Genomic DNA, 12,240 nt, shown 5'->3' on the forward strand with positions numbered 1-12,240 from the left:
CTGGACACCATTAGCTCCAGAGGGATCGACCGCAGGACCCGTCCTTGGTGTTCGTTCCCGGAGCCGCGCCGCCGTCCCCCTTACAGAGCCAGAAGCATGAAGATGGTCCGGAAAATCGGCGGCAGAAGACTTCAGTCTTCACCAAGGTAGCACACAGCACTGCAGCTGTGCGCCATTGCTCCTCATTACACACTTCACACTCCGGTCACTGAGGGTGCAGGGCGCTGGGGGGGGGCGCCCTGAGCAGCAATAAAAACACCTTGGCTGGCAAAATAACCACAATATATAGCCCCAGAGGCTATATATGTGGTAATTACCCCTGCCAGAATACAGAAAATAGCGGGAGAAAAGTCCGCCGAAAAAGGGGCGGAGCCATCTCCCTCAGCACACTGGCGCCATTTTTCCCTCACAGTTCCGCTGGAAGGAAGCTCCCTGACTCTCCCCTGCAGTCTACACTACAGAAAGGGTAAAAAAGAGAGGGGGGCACTAAATTTAGGCGCAGTTTAATACTATAAGCAGCTATAAAGGGTCATAATTCAGTTAGTCCCTGCATTATTATAGCGCTCTGGTGTGTGCTGGCATACTCTCTCTCTGTCTCCCCAAAGGGCTTTTGTGGGGTCCTGTCTCCTTTAAGAGCATTCCCTGTGTGTGTGCGGTGTGTCGGTACGCCTGTGTCGACATGTTTGATGAAGAGACTTATGTGGAGGCGGAGCAGATGCCTGTAAATGTGATGTCACCCCCTGCGGGGCAGACACCTGAGTGGATGGATTTATGGAAGGAATTATGTGCAAGTGTCGACTCCTTACATAAAAAAATTGACGACATGCCAAATGCGGGACAGCCGGCTTCTCAGCTCGTGCCTGCCCAGACGACTCAAAGGCCATCAGGGGCTCTAAAGCGCCCGCTACCTCAGATGGCAGACACAGATGTCGACACGGATACTGATACCGGTGTCGACGACGATAAGTCAAATTTAATGTCCACTAGGGCCATTCGTTGCATGATTGAGGCAATGAAAGAGGTATTACACCTTTCTGATATAAACCCAGGTACCTCAAAAAAGGGTATTATGTTTGGGGAGAAAAAACTACCTATAGTTTTTCCCCCATCTGAAGAATTAAATGAAGTGTGTGAAGAAGCGTGGGCTTTCCCCGATAAAAAATTGGTGATTTCAAAAAAATTACTAATGGCGTTCCCTTTCTCGCCAGAGGATAGGTCACGTTGGGAAACTCCCCCTAGGGTGGATAAAGCGCTCACACGTTTGTCTAAAAAGGTGGCACTACCGTCTCCGGATACGGCCGCCCTAAAAGAACCTGCTGATAGAAAGCAGGAGGCTATCCTAAAGTCTATATATACACACACTGGTGTTATACTGAGACCAGTTATTGCTTCAGCGTGGATGTGCAGTGCTGCTGCTGCTGCTTGGTCAGATTCCCTGTCGGAAAATATTGACACCCTAGACAGGGACACTATATTGCTAACCGTAGAGCATATAAAAGACTCAGTCTTGTACATGAGAGATGCACAGAGGGAGATCTGCCGGCTGGCATCTAGAATAAGTGCATTGTCCATTTCTGCTAGGAGAGGCTTATGGACTCGGCAGTGGACAGGAGATGCAGATTCTAAAAGGCACATGGAAGTTTTGCCTTATAAGGGTGAGGAGTTATTCGGGGATGGTCTTTCAGACCTTGTTTCCACAGCTACAGCTGGGAAGTCAGCATTTTTGCCCCATGTCCCCTCAAAGCCTAAGAAAGCGCCGTATTACCAGGTACAGTCCTTTCGACCCCAGAAAAACAGGCGGGCAAAAGGCGGGTCCTTTCTGTCTAGAGGCAGAGGAAAGGGGAAAAAGCTGCAACGCGCAGCAGGTTCCCAGGACCAAAAGTCCTCCCCCGCTTCTTCCAAATCCGCCGCGGTGGGGGGCCGCCTCAAAAATTTCAGCGATCGGTGGGTTCGCTCACGGGTGGATCCCTGGATCCTTCAAATAGTATCTCAGGGGTACAAGCTGGAATTCGAGGCGCCTCCCCCCCGCCGTTTCCTCAAATCGGCCTTACCGACAACTCCCTCGGGCAGGGAGGCTGTGCTAGAGGCCATTCACAAGCTGTATTACCAGCAGGTGATAGTCAAGGTACCCCTACTTCAACAAGGACGGGGTTACTATTCCACACTGTTTGTGGTACCGAAACCGGACGGTTCGGTGAGACCCATTTTAAATTTGAAATCCTTGAACACATACATAAAAAAATTCAAGTTCAAGATGGAATCGCTCAGGGCGGTTATAGCAAGCCTGGACGAGGGGGATTACATGGTATCCCTGGACATCAAGGATGCTTACCTGCATGTCCCCATTTACCTTCCTCACCAGGAGTACCTCAGATTTGTGGTACAGGATTGCCATTACCAATTCCAGACACTACCGTTTCGACTGTCCACGGCACCGAGGGTGTTTACCAAGGTAATGGCAGAAATGATGATACTCCTTCGAAAAAAGGGAGTTTTAATTATCCCGTACTTGGACGATCTCCTTATAAAGGCGAGGTCCAGGGAGCAGTTACTGGTCGGAGTAGCACTATCTCGGGATGTGCTACAACAGCATGGCTGGATTCTAAACATTCCGAAGTCACAACTGGTTCCTTCCACTCGCTTACTGTTCCTGGGGATGATTTTGGACACAGAACAGAAGAAAGTGTTTCTCCCGCAGGAGAAAGCCAAGGAGCTGTCATATCTAGTCAGAGACCTCCTAAAACCAAAAACGGGTATCGGTGCATCACTGCACACGAGTCCTGGGAAAAATGGTGGCTTTATACGAAGCAATTCCATTCGGCAGGTTCCATGCAAGGACCTTCCAGTGGGACCTCTTGGACAAGTGGTCGGGATCGCATCTTCAGATGCATCAACGGATAACCCTGTCTCCAAGGACCAGGGTGTCTCTACTGTGGTGGCTGCAGAGTGCTCATCTTCTAGAGGGCCGCAGATTCGGCATACAGGACTGGGTCCTGGTGACCACGGATGCCAGCCTTCGAGGCTGCGGAGCAGTCACACAGGGAAGAAACTTCCAAGGACTATGGTCAAGTCAGGAGACTTCCCTGCACATAAATATTCTGGAACTAAGGGCCATTTACAATGCCCTAAGTCAGGCAAAACCCCTGCTTCAAAACCAGCCGGTACTGATCCAGTCAGACAACATCACGGCAGTCGCCCATGTAAACCGACAGGGCGGCACAAGAAGCAGGATGGCGATGGCAGAAGCCACAAGGATTCTCCGATGGGCGGAAAATCACATAATAGCACTGTCGGCAGTGTTCATTCCGGGAGTGGACAACTGGGAAGCAGACTTCCTCAGCAGACACGACCTACACCCGGGAGAGTGGGGACTTCATCCAGAAGTCTTCCTACTGTTGGTAAACCGTTGGGAAAGGCCACAGGTGGACATGATGGCGTCCCGCCTCAACAAAAAGCTAAAGAGATATTGCGCCAGGTCAAGGGACCCTCAGGCGATAGCTGTGGACGCGCTAGTGACTCCGTGGGTGTACCAGTCGGTTTATGTGTTCCCTCCTCTGCCTCTCATACCAAAGGTATTGAGAATAATAAGAAGGCGGGGAGTAAGAACGATACTCGTGGTTCCAGATTGGCCAAGAAGAGCTTGGTACCCAGAACTTCAAGAAATGATATCAGAGGACCCATGGCCTCTACCGCTCAGACAGGATCTGCTACAGCAGGGGCCCTGTCTGTTCCAAGACTTACCGCGGCTGCGTTTGACGGCATGGCGGTTGAATTCCGGATCCTAAAGGAAAAGGGCATTCCGGAGGAAGTCATTCCTACGCTCATAAAAGCCAGGAAAGAAGTAACCGCAAACCATTATCACCGTATTTGGCGGAAATATGTTGCGTGGTGTGAGGCCAGGAAGGCCCCAACAGAGGAATTTCAGCTGGGTCGTTTTCTGCACTTCCTACAGTCAGGAGTGACTATGGGCCTAAAATTGGGTTCCATTAAGGTCCAGATTTCGGCTCTGTCGATTTTCTTCCAGAAAGAACTGGCTTCACTGCCTGAAGTTCAGACTTTTGTAAAGGGAGTGCTTCATATTCAGCCCCCTTTCGTGCCTCCTGTGGCACCTTGGGATCTCAATGTGGTGTTGAGTTTCCTAAAATCACATTGGTTTGAACCACTTAAAACTGTGGATCTGAAATATCTCACGTGGAAAGTGGTCATGTTATTGGCCTTGGCTTCGGCCAGGCGTGTGTCAGAATTGGCGGCTTTGTCATGTAAAAGCCCTTATCTGATTTTCCATATGGATAGGGCAGAATTGAGGACTCGTCCCCAGTTTCTCCCTAAGGTGGTATCAGCTTTTCACTTGAACCAACCTATTGTGGTGCCTGCGGCTACTAGGCACTTGGAGGATTCCAAGTTACTGGACGTAGTCAGGGCCTTGAAAACTTATGTTTCCAGGACGGCTGGAGTCAGGAAAACTGACTCGCTTTTTATCCTGTATGCACCCAATAAAATAGGCGCTCCTGCTTCTAAGCAGACTATTGCTCGCTGGATTTGTATCACAATTCAGCTGGCGCATTCTGCGGCTGGATTACCGCATCCAAAATCAGTAAAAGCCCATTCCACGAGGAAGGTGGGCTCATCTTGGGCGGCTGCCCGAGGGGTCTCGGCTTTACAACTTTGCCGAGCTGCAACTTGGTCAGGGGCAAACACGTTTGCTAAATTCTACAAATTTGATACCCTGGCTGAGGAGGACCTTGAGTTCTCTCATTCGGTGCTGCAGAGTCATCCGCACTCTCCCGCCCGTTTGGGAGCTTTGGTATAATCCCCATGGTCCTTACGGAGTTCCCAGCATCCACTAGGAAGTCAGAGAAAATAAGATTTTACTCACCGGTAAATCTATTTCTCGTAGTCCGTAGTGGATGCTGGGCGCCCATCCCAAGTGCGGATTGTCTGCAATACTTGTATATAGTTATTGACTAACTAAAGGGTTATTGTTGAGCCATCTGTTGAGAGGCTCAGTTGTATTTCATACTGTTAACTGGGTATAGTATCACGAGTTATACGGTGTGATTGGTGTGGCTGGTATGAGTCTTACCCGGGATTCAACATCCTTCCTTATTGTGTCAGCTCTTCCGGGCACAGTATCCTAACTGAGGTCTGGAGGAGGGGCATAGAGGGAGGAGCCAGTGCACACCAGGTAGTACCAAATCTTTTTTATAGAGTGCCCAGTCTCCTGCGGAGCCCGTCTATTCCCCATGGTCCTTACGGAGTTCCCAGCATCCACTACGGACTACGAGAAATAGATTTACCGGTGAGTAAAATCTTATTTAAATTCATTCAGTGCCACAGAAATATTTACTGTATAAATTGCATTACTAATATTGCACAGTTTAAACTAAAGCTCTATAGTGTTTCCTATAGCAACGGCCAAGGTTCAGTGTGTACTACAGCATTATGGTAACTGGTATCAACATTGGTTCCATCAATTGAAAGATTATTTTATATTATATCTGTATGGATCTCTTTTAATCAGAGCAGATTCACAGTGATGAAACATTACATATTACTAAATTAAATGTCCCCTTGTATTGGGGATTTGGGGGGTTTCTCTTCCTCTGCTGTGACTGGAAGAAGAGCCTTCAGGTACCAGGTACGATCCACACTACACATGAATACCCACCACTAGGGGTGTCACACTGGTAATGACTTACATGCACCTATGCTGCTGGTGCTGACAGTCACAAGCAATTGGTGCCAACATACTGTACATGTATGTTGCAACTTAAGCAACTTAGCATGTGTACATAATTGTAGATTTATTAATGAACACTGGCCCTCATTCCGAGTTGTTCGCTCGGTAAAAATCTTCGCATCGCAGCGATTTTCCGCTTAATGCGCATGCGCAATGTCCGCACTGCGACTGCGCCAAGTAAATTTGCTATGTAGTTAGGATTTTTACTCACGGCTTTTTCATCGTTCTGGCGATCGTAATGTGATTGACAGGAAATGGGTGTTACTGGGCGGAAACAGGCCGTTTTATGGGCGTGTGTGAAAAAACGCTACCGTTTCCGGGGAAAAGCGCAGGAGTGGCCGGAGAAACGGGGGAGTGTCTGGGCGAACGCTGGGTATGTTTGTGACGTCAAACCAGGAACGACAAGCACTGAACTGATCGCAGATGCCGAGTAAGTCTGAAGCTACTCAGAAACTGCTACGAGGTGTGTAATCGCAATATTGCGAATACATCGTTCGCAATTTTAAGATGCTAAGATTCACTCCCAGTAGGCGGCGGCTTAGCATGAGCAAATCTGCTAAAATTCACTTGCGAGCGAACAACTCGGAATGAGGGCCACAGTTCACATATGTGAAGTTCAGTAAGAGGCAAATGTGACCAAACTCAGCACCAGCCTCACCTTCTCCAGAACTTCATACTAGAGATGTGCGACGGGCAATTTTCGTGTTTTGGTTTTGGATCTGGATCCCTGCTCATGTCTTGGATCTGGATTGGTTTTGCAAAAACAACTCTTTCTGATTTTGGTTTTGGATCAGGATGATTTTTGAAAAAAACACAAAAACAGCTAAAATCACAGAATTTGGGGAAAAATTTTATCCTACGGTATTATTAACCTCAATATCATTCATTTCCAGTCTATTCTGAACACCTCACAATATTGTTTTTAGGCTAAAAGGTTGCACCAAGGTTGCTGGATGACTAAGCTAAGCGACCCAAGTGGGCGGCACAAACACCTAGCCCATCTAGGAGTGGCACTGCAGTGTCAGACAGGATGGCAGTTTTAAAAACTAGGCCCCAAAGAGCACATAATGCAAAGAAGAAAAAGAGGTGCAATGAGGTTGCTGGATGACTAAGCTAAGTGACCCAAGTGGGTGGCACAAACACCTGGCCCATCTAGGAGTGGCACTGCAGTGGCAGACAGGATGGCAGTTTTAAAAACTAGGCCCCCAAGAGCACATAATGCAAAGAAGAATAAGAGGTGCAATGAGGTCGCTGGATGACTAAGCTAAGCGACCCAAGTGGGTGACACAAACACCTGGCCCATCTAGGAGTGGCACTGCAGTGGCAGACAGGATGGCAGTTTTAAAAACTAGGCCCCAAACAGCACATAATGCTAAGAAAAAAAAGAGGTGCAAAATGGAATTGTCCTCCCACCCACCCTTATGTTGTATAAACAGGATATGCACACGTTAACAAACCAATCATTTCAGCAACAGGGTCTGCCACACAACTGTGGCTGCAATGATTGGTTTGTTTGGGCCCCCACAGAAAAGCGCAATTATTCCCCCACCAAAAAAGAAGCAATTCATCTCTCCTTGCACAAACTGGCTCTACAGAGGCAAGATGTCGTCCTCATCCTCCTATTCCTCACCCCTTTCAGTGTGTACATCCTCGTCGCAGAGTATTAATTTGTCCCCACTGAAATCCACCATCACAGGTCCCTGTGTACTTTCTGGAGACAATTGCTGGTAAAGGTCTTCCTGGAGTAATTTATAATTCATTTTAATGAACATCATCTTCTCCACATTTTCTGGAAGTAACATCCTACGCCGATCGCTGACAAGTTTACCGGCTGCACTAAACACTCTTTCGGAGTACACACTGGAGGGGGAGCAACTTAGGTAAAATAAAGCCAGTTTGTGCAAGGGCCTCCAAATTGCCTCTTTTTCCTGTCAGTATACATACGGGATTGTCTGTCATGCCTACTTGGATGCTGTCACCCATATAATCCTCCACCATTCTTTCAATGGTGACAGCATCATATGCAGTGACAGCATCATATGCAGTGACAGTAGACATGTCAGTAACCGTTGGCAGCTCCTTCAGTCTGGACCAGATGTCAGCACTTGCTCCTGACTGCCCTGCATCACTGCCAGCGGATGGGCTTGGAAATTTTATCCTTTTCCTCGCAGCCCCAGTTGCAGGAGAAAATGAAGGAGGAACTGCTGACGGGTCACATTCCGCTTGAGTTGAGAATTGACTCACCAGCAATTCTTTCAACCTCTGCAGACTTGTATCTGCTGGAAAGAGAGATACAACGTAGGCTTTTAACCTAGGATTGAGCACGGTGGCCAAAATGTCATGCTCTGATTTCAACAGATTGACCATGCTTGAATTCTGGCAAAGTAAATGAAGGGCTCCATCCACAAGTCCAACATACTTAGCGGAATCGCTCCGTCTTAGCTCCTCCTTCAAGATCTCCAGCTGCTTCTACAAAAGCCTGATGAGGGGAATGACCTGACTGAAGCTGGCAGTGTCTGAACTGACTTCACGTGTGGCAAGTTCAAAGGGTTGGAGAACCTTTCACAACACGGAAATCATTCTCCACTGCGCTTGAGTCAGGTGCATTCCTCCTCCTTTGCCTATATCGTAGGTGGATGTAGAGGCTTGAATGGCTTTTTGCTGCTCCTCCATCCTCTGAAGCATATAGAGTGTTGAATTCCACCTCGTTACCACCTCTTGCTTCAGGTGATGGCAGGGCAGGTTCAGGAGTGTTTGCTGGTGCTCCAGTCTTTGGCACACGGTGGCTGAATGACGAAAGTGGCCCGTATTCTCCTACACGCACCTGTAATTTTTAAAAAAATTCTGCACCACCAAATGAATTGTATGTGCAAAACATGGGACGTGCTGAAATTTGCTCAGATGTAATGCATGCACAATATTGGTGGCGTTGTCCGATATCACAAATAACCAGGAGAGTCTAAGTGGGGTAAGCCATTGTGTGATGATGTCCCTCAGTTTCCGTAAGAGGTTGTCAGCAGTGTGCCTCTTACGGAAACCGGTGATACACAGCGTAGCCTGCCTAGGAACGAGCTGGCGTTTGTGAGATGCTGCTACTGGTGCCGCTGCTGTTGTTGCTGCCGGAGGCAATACATCTACCCAGTGGGCTGTCACAGTCATGTAGTCCTTAGTTTGCCCTGCTCCACTTGTCCACATGTCCGTGGTTAAGTGGACACTGGGTACAGCTGCATCTTTCAGGATACTGAGCAGAGCCATCTTAACAGCAGTATGGGCCCCTGGGCACAGCAATGCACTGGGGCCCCTACCCATCCTCCAGGGGGGGTGCTATCAGCGTCAGCTTTGATGTTCCGCTGGTGGTAGGGGGTGTACTATCTTCCGCCCAGCATATAGGACCTGGAGCAGTAATTTCTGCTAATTACTCCTTTACTGCACAGATAGGGCGGGAGGGAGAACACTAAATTGTTGAAGAGGGCATTGTGCTGAATGAAGGGGCCCCGGTACATGACTTCCAGGGTGGTAGGGAGTGTTTAATATGTAACGGAGGGGTCGATAGTGGAGTGGGCTTAATATTCATCATTTTCTGTTGAAAAAGCAGCTTGCATGACTGCAGATATCTCAAGTTCCTGGAAAAAGATTTCTTAGCTTTGAATGGGATAAAAAAAATGAGAGTGTCTCACCTGTCAGGAGGTTCTGGGGACACCTGTCAGGAGGTGCTGGGGACACCTGTCAGGAGGTGCTGGGGACACCTGTCAGGAGGTGCTGGGGACACCTGTCAGGAGGTGCTGGGGACACCTGTCCGGAGGTGCTGGGGAGACCTGTCAGGAGGTGCTGGGGACACCTGTCAGGAGGTGCGGACACCTGTCAGGGGGTGCTGGGGACACCTGTCAGGAGGTGCTGGGGACACCTGTCAGGAGGTGCTGGGGACTTGGGATTCAGAGTTCAGGAGCCAGAGCAATCCACCAACGAATATAAAAAATTGCATATTAGACGTGTGGAGCTTGAGCAGGGACCAGCTGCTTGAAGGCTGATATCTCTGGTTCTGGGCATAGTAGAGACAAGCTGCCAGTGTCCACCAAAAGTGGAGAGTCCCATCTTTTGAAATGTACCTCTAAGTCATACAGAGCCTGAGATATCTGGCTGGTAAGAGCAATTAACAGGTTTGGATGGGGACCACTGCTTTGAAGTCGGATATCTCTGGTTCCCTATGGCCGATTTTCAAATATCTGGTACCTATGGAAAGAGGGGACCCTCAGCTATCAGTCTAGGGCCCTTATACTCCTGGGGCCCTTGGGCAAGAGCCCATTGAGCCCATACGAAAAGACGGCCCTGATACTGAGGACACTTTTCTTAATGTCCCTGTACAGTCCGGGAATCGCTTTCTTAGTGAAGTTGAATCTAGATGGTATTTGGTACCGGGGACACACTACCTCCATCAATTGTATAAATCCCACTGCACCAATAGCGGATACCGGATGCACATCTAAAACCAACATAGCTGTCAAGGTCTCAATTATCCGCTTTGCAACAGGATGACTGCTGTCATATTTCATCTTCCTCACAAAGGACTGTTGGACAGTCAATTGCTTTGTTGAAATAGTACAAGTGGTCTTCCGACTTCCCCTCTGGGATGATGATCGACTCCCAGCAGCAAAAACAGCAGCGGCAGCAGCAGTAGGCGTTACACTCAAGGATCCTCCGGAGGAATCCCGGTTAGGAGAGGACTCGTCAGTCATGCCAGTGACATGGCCTGCAGGACTACTGATGTTCCTGACTGAGGAGGAAATTGACGTTGAGGGAGTTGGTGGTGTGGCTTGCAGGAGCTTGGGTACAAGAGGAAGAAGGGATTTAGTGGTCAGTGGACTGCTTACGCTCTTACCCAAAGTTTCTGAAATTGACAATGACTTCTGATGAATGCGCTGCAGGGGACGTATAAGGGAGGACGTTCCTAGGTGGTTAATGTCCTTACCCTTACTTATTACGGATTGACAAAGGCAACACACGGCTTGACACCTGTTGTCCGGATTTGTGGAGAAATAATTCCACACTGAAGAGGTGGCTTTTTTGGTATTTTGCCCAGGCATGTCAATGGGTTTATTCATCCCACGGACAACAGCTGTCTTCCCCGGTGCCTGATTTAAACAATCCACAACACCATCAGAATCCTCCTCGTCAACTTCCTCCTCAGCGCCAGCAAAACCCATAACCTCATCCTGGTGTACTTCAACAGTGACATCTTCAATTTGAATATCAGAAACTGGACTGTGGGTGTTCCTTCCAGCACTTGCAGAGGGCGTGCAAATGGTGGAAGGAGCCACCTTTTCTCGTACAGTGTTGGGAAGGTCAGGCATCGCAACCGCCGACACACTTGGACTCTCCTTGGGGATTTGTGATACCATCTTAGAACGCACAGTTCTTTCTGTGCTTTTGCCAGCTTAACTCTTATAATTTTTCTAGTGGGAGGAAGAGGGCTTCCATTGTCATGTGAAGCTGAACCACTAGTCATGAACATAGGCCAGGGCCTTAGCCGTTCCTTACCACTCCGTGTCTTAAATGGCATATTGGCAAGTTTACGTTTCTCCTCAGACCATTTAAATTATTTTTTTGGGGTAATTTTACTGAACTTAGGCTTTTTGGATTTTACATGCCATCTACTATGACATTGGGCATCAGCCTTGGCAGACGACGTTGATGGCATTTTATCATCTTTGTCATGACTGGAGGCAGTAGCTTCAGCACTAGGAGGAATTGGTTCTTGATCTTTCCCTATTTTATCCTCCTTGTACTCCATTATTTTTCTGGAGTTATATAACAATATGCGGCACAGGAGAGCGTACCTCTACACCCCACAGGGCAAACCCTGTAAAAATTATTTGGATTAAATAATAATAACCCCTTTATTTGGAGTAAATAATATACAGTACATGATAGCAGCACTGGACTTATACGGCAGTACCCCTGGACTTATACGGCAGTATCACTGGACTTATACGTTATGGCAGCACAGGAAACCAGCACTGCGACTGGACTGATTCATCACAAGACACCACCACTGGACTGATGCAGCACAAGACAGCACCACTGGACTGGATTTATACAGCAGCACTGGGCTTATGGCAGCACAGGGCACCACCACTGTAACTGGACTGATGCAGCACAACACACCACCACTGGACTGATGCAGCACAAGACAGCACTGGTACGAATAAGAGCAGGTCGCCACATCACTTTCCCGCACAGACCGACACTGAGGAGAGAGACACGTCCTCTTGCTACACTCTCCAGGACTGGAGTGAAAATTGCGGCGACGTGCGGCTATTTATATGGGATCCAAAGCCAGTGAGAATCCGACAGCGGGATGATGACATTTTGCCTCATTCTGGTTTCCGAGTCTGGCGGGAAGTACGGATCCGGGCTTGGGAAGTGAAGTACGGGGGGGTTCAGTTCTCATCTCTACTTCATAACTACTTTCAACTCTAGGGAGTCAGGACCTGCCCTGCCGG

Source organism: Pseudophryne corroboree, chromosome 2, assembly GCF_028390025.1.
Source record: "Pseudophryne corroboree isolate aPseCor3 chromosome 2, aPseCor3.hap2, whole genome shotgun sequence".
NCBI classification, from domain to species: domain Eukaryota; kingdom Metazoa; phylum Chordata; class Amphibia; order Anura; family Myobatrachidae; genus Pseudophryne; species Pseudophryne corroboree.